The sequence below is a fragment of the Montipora foliosa genome, unplaced genomic scaffold, assembly GCF_036669935.1.
Source record: "Montipora foliosa isolate CH-2021 unplaced genomic scaffold, ASM3666993v2 scaffold_264, whole genome shotgun sequence".
Classification (NCBI taxonomy): domain Eukaryota; kingdom Metazoa; phylum Cnidaria; class Anthozoa; order Scleractinia; family Acroporidae; genus Montipora; species Montipora foliosa.
The window spans coordinates 151,129-158,603 of NW_027179566.1; positions in this window are offsets into that span (position 1 = coordinate 151,129).

Below are 7,475 nucleotides of genomic sequence, written 5' to 3' on the forward strand. Positions count from 1 at the left end.
TCGATACAAGGAGAGATCGTTATCATAAAGCAAGGCTTCCTCTATTTCATTATTGCTTTTTCGAAGAACTTCTTGTCGTTCGGTCAGCCATTCGCGTACTGTTGTCAAATTACGAATCGTGTCATCTAAGGCAATCCGACTGTCTTCCAAATCGCCTATTCTGCGACTAACTTGAGAAGCCATGCGCTTCAAGGGAAGTATATACCCAAGACGGCCGCGAGTATTGCTAGCGTCGTTCATCGTGGTTCGCGATTGTTGCGATCACTGTACAGAAAAGACTCCACAACCCATTTTTATACAAGCGGGCCGGAAAATCTATACAGGCAAAAATGGGACGTGAAACTACGTCATGTCGTCGCGTAATTTTTACGGGGTGCGCCATTTACAGGCTCGTTTCGTATCTAGGCTTAATTCTACGCCAAGTCAACGATCGATTACGTCGATTTCGTAAACAATTTTACATTCGTTCATACGCAAGGCAAATCACGAGATTGCGTCATCGAGATGACGTGTTTTCTGATTTCGAAGAAATGTATAAATTGGGTGAGCCATTTCACAAAACCTCACAACACAATCGCGCTCGCAGGTCTATACTTTGCAAGGATACGAAGAAGGATAAGCAATTAAAGAGGAGATATCCACGAGGACTCGAAGGAGTAATTAAAAAGATTGCGAAACTGAGTTAGTCGAAAACTTTGGACGACGATTTGACAAAGATCGGAGATATACACAACTTCAAGAACACGATCAAGGAGCATTTTTTTACAACGCGGGGAAAATGGGCTGTGACGTTCCAGATGCCTTTCGACACGAAGTTGCCAATTGTACGGGCATTCACGACGTGGAAGGCTATTTGAAATTGAAGAATGGCTCGAGATGCGATTACGGCGACAGTGTCGTTTTCCATTACTTTCACTTTATGAACAATCACCCGGATTTGATTGCTAAAAAGAGAAAGCAATTTCCCGAACTCGCCAAGAGGTTGGAAGAACATTATCGGAACGTCCTATCGCCTTTGCCCGTGCGGGTTTTTCCGTGGACTCCATCGCTGTGGGAAGAAATAAACAAGGAACATTATATTTTTATTCTCTATCATGCATTTTTTTTGAGAAGCGTCGAATGCTGCGCCCTACATGACCCACAACGTGCAAAGGAACACGAAGACATCATCCGTGAAGTTTGGGGAGATTAAACGTGAACATTCTATTTTGAACTCGAGTTGTAAAGTTTTTCTCATCGTTGACACTTATATAATAAAAACCACTTAAAAAACATTGCGTGTTCTATATCTCGAACAGATCACGAAGCATTTGAAGTTTATGCCACTGAATTGAAAAATATAGTAGTACCATCGGATTTGGACTTGTAACGGACACCGCATCCCGTTAATTAACCGTTTCGCCTCTTATAAAATGCTATCAAATTTGGACTTGCAATGAGCATGCTTCAAGTGATTCATGGGCGTGACCGTTGCGTTTAGCGCACGCTTTAGGCTACGCCCATAAGCTACTCGGGGAACCATTTAATGGGTGTTAGCGCAGCTTTGCACTTTTCATCCGGTTCAGAGTTTTCAGTGGCAAGTATAAAGTCCATCGGCTTCGTTGACTACTTATACACCTTTATTAAGTCAATCAAAAGAATACGGTGATCAAAAAAAAAAAAATGGATATAATTTGCACAAGATTGTTCAAAGTTCTTTCAAAACGTTTTAATTGCCGATATCACGTCGATCGATCCTGCAAATAATTAATTCAGCACGATTTATTCTGAACCTTGTCTTCACGACACGAGAAACCTTGGAACGGGGCAGCTTCCGTTTATTGATCAATATTCTTCCATTGGAAGTTTTGTACCTGACTTTTCCGGGACAGCGATGCTGCAACCAAGTTCCCACACAACTGAATAAACCGTGGACGTTTCTTCTTGTCAGACTTTGAACGATAACGTCCACCATAGTACTTCCAAAATAAAGACGGCAGACTTGTCCCAAGAAATCCAAAAAGTCTTGCAATGTCGGCTCGATCATTTTCATACCCCGACGATACAATCGATAGATTCGCACAAGAGACATGTTGATTTGCTTCAACGGAATCACACCTGAATATTGCTCTCGCTGGGGTCTTCGACAATCCACGCAATGTTTGTTGCGCGGCCAAGTGAATATCGTGCCGAAAGAACGGGAATCGTAATATCTTTCCATTTGTCGTGCACACAACAGTCCAAAGAATGGACATTCGAAATGAAAGACTCGTAGAGGAGAATTGCGTGCACTCAAATACCATGAATACAATTGGTCTAGAGCGAAGATATCTCCGTGGTAGTTCATCCAACCTTGAGTCATGATTATAGAGTTTGAAACTCGAGTGGATGGGCGGGGTGGTGAGACTTCGGGTGCCGTTTCCCTGTACCAACCGTGTGTTTCCGAGGGCGCGTTCGTCGTGTTATTAGACTAGTATTTCGCCTGTGCCCTTCGAATGAATTGGTTTGTACCAATAAACAAAATACTTTATAAGTAGGATACCTTACCAATTTATTGTTGTATTCGTAATCAAACAAAGACTGAGAAACACATATTTGAATATAAACGAATGCTTTAATCGTGTATTTAACGACAAATTGTAACCCGATAGTCTGACGACACAATGTAGAGTAACCGTATATTTTACACACCATTTTTGAAAGCGTTCGTCTCTCCGCGTGAGCGATGCACCCGCGATAGTTCGTTCACCTTAGATGGCTCGGTCTTTGCTAATTCTTTTAGTTCTTTACAGTATCGTTGATAGTAATTCCAGGGATCCAACTTAAACCATTTTTTGCAGTATTTGCATCTTTGTCGTGGCAATGACTTCAATCGACGTTGTTCCCTCTTAAGAATGTTAAATTCTTCCACCGTCTGATTGAGAGAGGTCACTAATTTATCTATTTCGTTTGCATGTGGCCCTGTTTGATGCGCATCGTAGATGGATTTCACGTTCATCAATGCAGCACAAGTGCACCCTGTCTTGACTTGACCTGTTTGCCTCGATGGTAGTTTTCGTCGAGGAATTTCTCTTTCGTGTGGCTGATAACAATGAATGCATTGCTTCGTTTTCTCTATGGCGACGCTGAGCACGACTTTCGCGGAACGGAAACTTCGATCAACTTTTTTTACGTATTGAGCATCGCTTTTCGCCTGGTGAAGCAGTTTCAGTTTTCGAACCACCGTGGACACGGAACGCGTCACTGGCGCCATTTTCACAGGGATCTTCTCGTACGGTTGAACTGCTCAGTTTCGTTCCGTTGTGTTCTGTTCGTTGCAAGCAACGGCGTTCGATCCTTATATATCCTTTTTTCTTTTCTCTCGAAGGGGGTGGGGTGACTTGTCATGATATGACGCGTTTTAGATTTGACGTCGAAATAAACGTCGTCATCCCGACGCACTCGGGTTTGACGAATGAAGTAATCTTGACATCATTACGTCGTGGTGACCCCGTCAGTGTTGCGTCAGGATCGATGGTCTGAAAATGGGTATGACGACAGAGACGAGATGTAAAAAATGGTACAAAAGCCAGCGCGTTTGTACACCGACTTCATTCTCTCTCGGTTGCTTTCAGCAGGTAAAACAAAGACAAAACGCTAAGTATCGAAAATGGCTCCGAAAAGAGGAAATGCTACCTGCAAAGACAAGAGAATATTACGTCTGGCTTCCACGGTACTATCTCGCGATGTGAACGGCTCTTTTGTCTTAAAAAGAGGTGCCGTACTAGATCTGGTTCGAATATGGTCCAGTGGTCGCGAAGACAAGAGAGCGCAGGTCGATTTGGATGCCCTGACGATGGCCGTGAGAACGATCCGAGATGATTATCTGAAGGACATCACAGAGATCAAGAATTCTCTGAAGAAGGTTCGCGGGAGAAAGCCGCGGCCGCGTGTCACCAAGCCGTTGTTGGACGATTGCGCATACGAAGACGATCCTGGTCCAACAAAGACCTCGTGGGATTGCATCCGAGAAGACCTGGAGAAACTGTGCCGCTTGGACGTGACGAGCATGACCGAATCCATGCGGCAATGGGACAAAGGACAAGGGCTGGGTGACCCACTGAAATGTTCCATGTTAAAATGCATGTTTGACTGCGACGGTAACATTCCAAAATGGTTACAATGCGAAATGACGGCTTTGAAAGAACTCCTCAAAAAAGACCCACAATTAGCGAGCCTCATGGACAAACACGTCCAAGACGGCTCGCTGGAGGAGTATTCGTTCATCGCCGAAGAACGCCGGGTGAATATGACCGAGATAAAAGTGTATCTCAATCATGCGATAGTGTATCTGACCATGTGCGAAGGTCTGTCTCTGATGGAGAGAGCACATGCCATTTTTAAATCCCCTGGTATTTTTCTCAGTGGAATTTCTTTGAACCATCAAATGATAGAGGAATACTGTGAAGTAGTGGAAGTGGAAAGTCGAATCGTTCGCCGTCTCGAGAACGTATCTGGCCGTTGCGAGGTAGAGATGGAAGTCGCGCCTTGGGAGGAAGAAACAAAAATCGACGAGACGGATTTCGTCGAATGGGAAAAGGAGATTCAAAAGGTTATATCGAACAAATCGCTATGTTTTAACAAGGAACTGACAGCTGCATTTTCCGGACTACATACGGGACGCCGTTGTGGTCACAGAGTTCCATTTTGTCTTTATCCTTCCCGCATTCGATGCATGTGGCACATTTGAACACAAACACTCGCCCACTCGAATTCGCTCGAGTACCATAATTTGTATATCGTTTAATCGACAAATGGGCGCGTACAAGATGATAAAATAATGGTGCAACGAAAGAAAAGATAAAAAAATGTGTCCTTTTTTTATCATCATTTTTGTGATTTAGAATTATATCATTAAACAGTGAATAAAGAGCTACACTTGTAATGCAAAATACTGACTCGCGTCATGGGGTGCTCTAACGTTAAATCAACTCTTATGTGTGTTTCGACATGCCGATCCGTCACACATTCATCCACGTAACAACTGTTCATCTAATAAATCTAATGATGTGTCAATTTGCTTAATACATTGGTCTGTCTGATCGCGCATACGTCGAAGATAGTTTAACACCTTCTTTTCTTTCGAAGGATTGTCTCTCGCATCCTTCCAAAGACCGATGGCTTTATCCAAAAAGTCCTTCGCTGTTCCTACATTTCCCAAAGTTTGATATGAACGCATTATCGTTGTTGCCGTATCTCGTAATTCTTGGGCGTCATTTGACTCCGAATACATCTGTATTTCATTCAGTTGGTCGGAGTTTCTCTCTTCCAGTTTGCTAAAGAGTTCTAAATTCCAAAGAATATTTTGCAATGGCGTGCAAGGACATTCCGCGTCTTTTCCGTCATGTTCGCCGCGACAAGTACACAGTTCTGTCATTTAGAGCTATTATCGGTTAACTCGCGCAGTGAAAATGATAAATCGTAAATCTCGATGTTACGATGGGATGATAGATATTGTGATTCGAAACGGTTAATGGTCAAAAACGTTTTCTTGACTACGATGTTATTTTTGCTCGTGTAAAAGACAAACTTACATTGACAAATGACCACTCGAAATATATCGCACGTCAATTGCCATCAATTACATGCAAGAAAACCATGAGCGTCACCGGTAATAAATTTACACCCATCGAACCACCACCGAAAACCGCGAGAAAACAGTCGCGTCTGTGCCCATTTCATGACACCTCATTGACCGAAGATCAAACCCATGTTTACTGTAAGAAGCACCTCGATTGCCCATTTTGGGTGGCAGTTACGGACGGAGTGCGCGAATGGGTAAACGAATTGTCGCATCAGCTTCACCTCGAGATCAAGGAAGGGCCGTGGTATTGTTTTTGTCACTGCATTGCCAAACTCACGCGGTATGCTGACGCGAACAAGCAAGACGAGAGTCGTTTTCTTTTGACTTGCGGAAAAAAAGATAAAGAACTACAGTGTTCGTTTTCCCAACGGCTGGATCAACCGTGGTCTGACGAGATTATGGCGCGGCGAAGAGAGGAGGACGGTATTTGCGAGGCAATTCTAGTTCCAAGCCTCTCTGATGAAAGACTAGAAGTCGAGTCAAGAAAGTTCACGAAAAGGAATGAATGGATTGCCCAACATGAGAAAAAATGGTTTGAAAAATGACACTCGGGGTAGTCAGAACTGTTGCGTTTGTATCCAGTAAAACATCACGAAAAAATTGTTAAGATTATGTTTTATTTCGTTTTTATTAAAAGGACAGTCGATTTATACATATATATATATATATGGAAATTAGTATGCAGATGTGTTCGAGGCTTCGGCTATCAAATTGATAAGAGTCGGCTGTTCAAATTCGGCACCCCGGCGGTAACCTAGAAAATCACCAGAAAAAGAAAACAAAAAAGATTAACGAGATGAATAAAAACGAGTCGGGACTTGTCACTATCTGTCTAGAATGTCAACTCACCGAAGCCTGCCATCCTCGTATCTTCTACCTCGCGATGTGCCAATATTACTTCCACCATTGACTGTAGTTCCTCCTTTTCTCTTTTTATTTCTTTCTTCCACGACTTCTTAACTTTTCCAGACCGTAGACAACTATTATTTCTTTTCGTTAACCACACTACGATGCTGTCTCTTTCGCGAACCAACTTCTTAAATGTCTCGTTGGTGTTATTCCAACCAGGTCTTAACTTTGTTAACATTTCATCCAATCTCGCTGCTTTTTCCTCAAACATTTGACTCTGGGATTGGACGTCAAAGGCACCATCGTCGATGCTGCCTCTTTCGCAAATTAACTCTTCGTCAGATTCATCACCGGATTGGACGTCAAAGGCACCATGGCCGATACTGTCTTCGTCAGATTCATCACCGGATTGGACGTCAAAGGCACCATGGCCGATACTGTCTTCGTCAGATTCATCACCGGCACCATTGCCGGTACTATCTTCGTCAGATTCATCACCGGATTGGACGTCAAAGGCACCATCACCGATGCTATATTCGTCAAATTCATCACCGGATTGAACGTCAAAGGCACCATCGCGATTGCTTCCCATGTTATCAGAACTACTCACACAAGGATAACCACTCGCACAAAACTAGAATTCGTAGGATATATATTATAACCCAAAAGCGTCTGTATGAAAAACTGAACGCTGTTACCCCACTTATATACAAACCCACACTCCGACACACGACGTCACTTCCTACGTATTCCTGTACGGAAACTACGCTTATTGTGGTGACGTAACCCCGCGATACGTTTTGTGTGCAATCATTTACGAAATTAGACTCTACAATTTCAAACGCTGACGTTTGCGGATGACAATATTACCCCTCCTTTTTAAAGTATTCACTCTACGTAAAACCCAAATGATGCGAACCGATTTTTTGAGTCATCATTTTTCTATAGACTCGTTCAATGCCGTAATAAAAAAAATACATATCATCATTTCCTGAAAAAAAAAAAAGGCACGTGACCCGTTTTG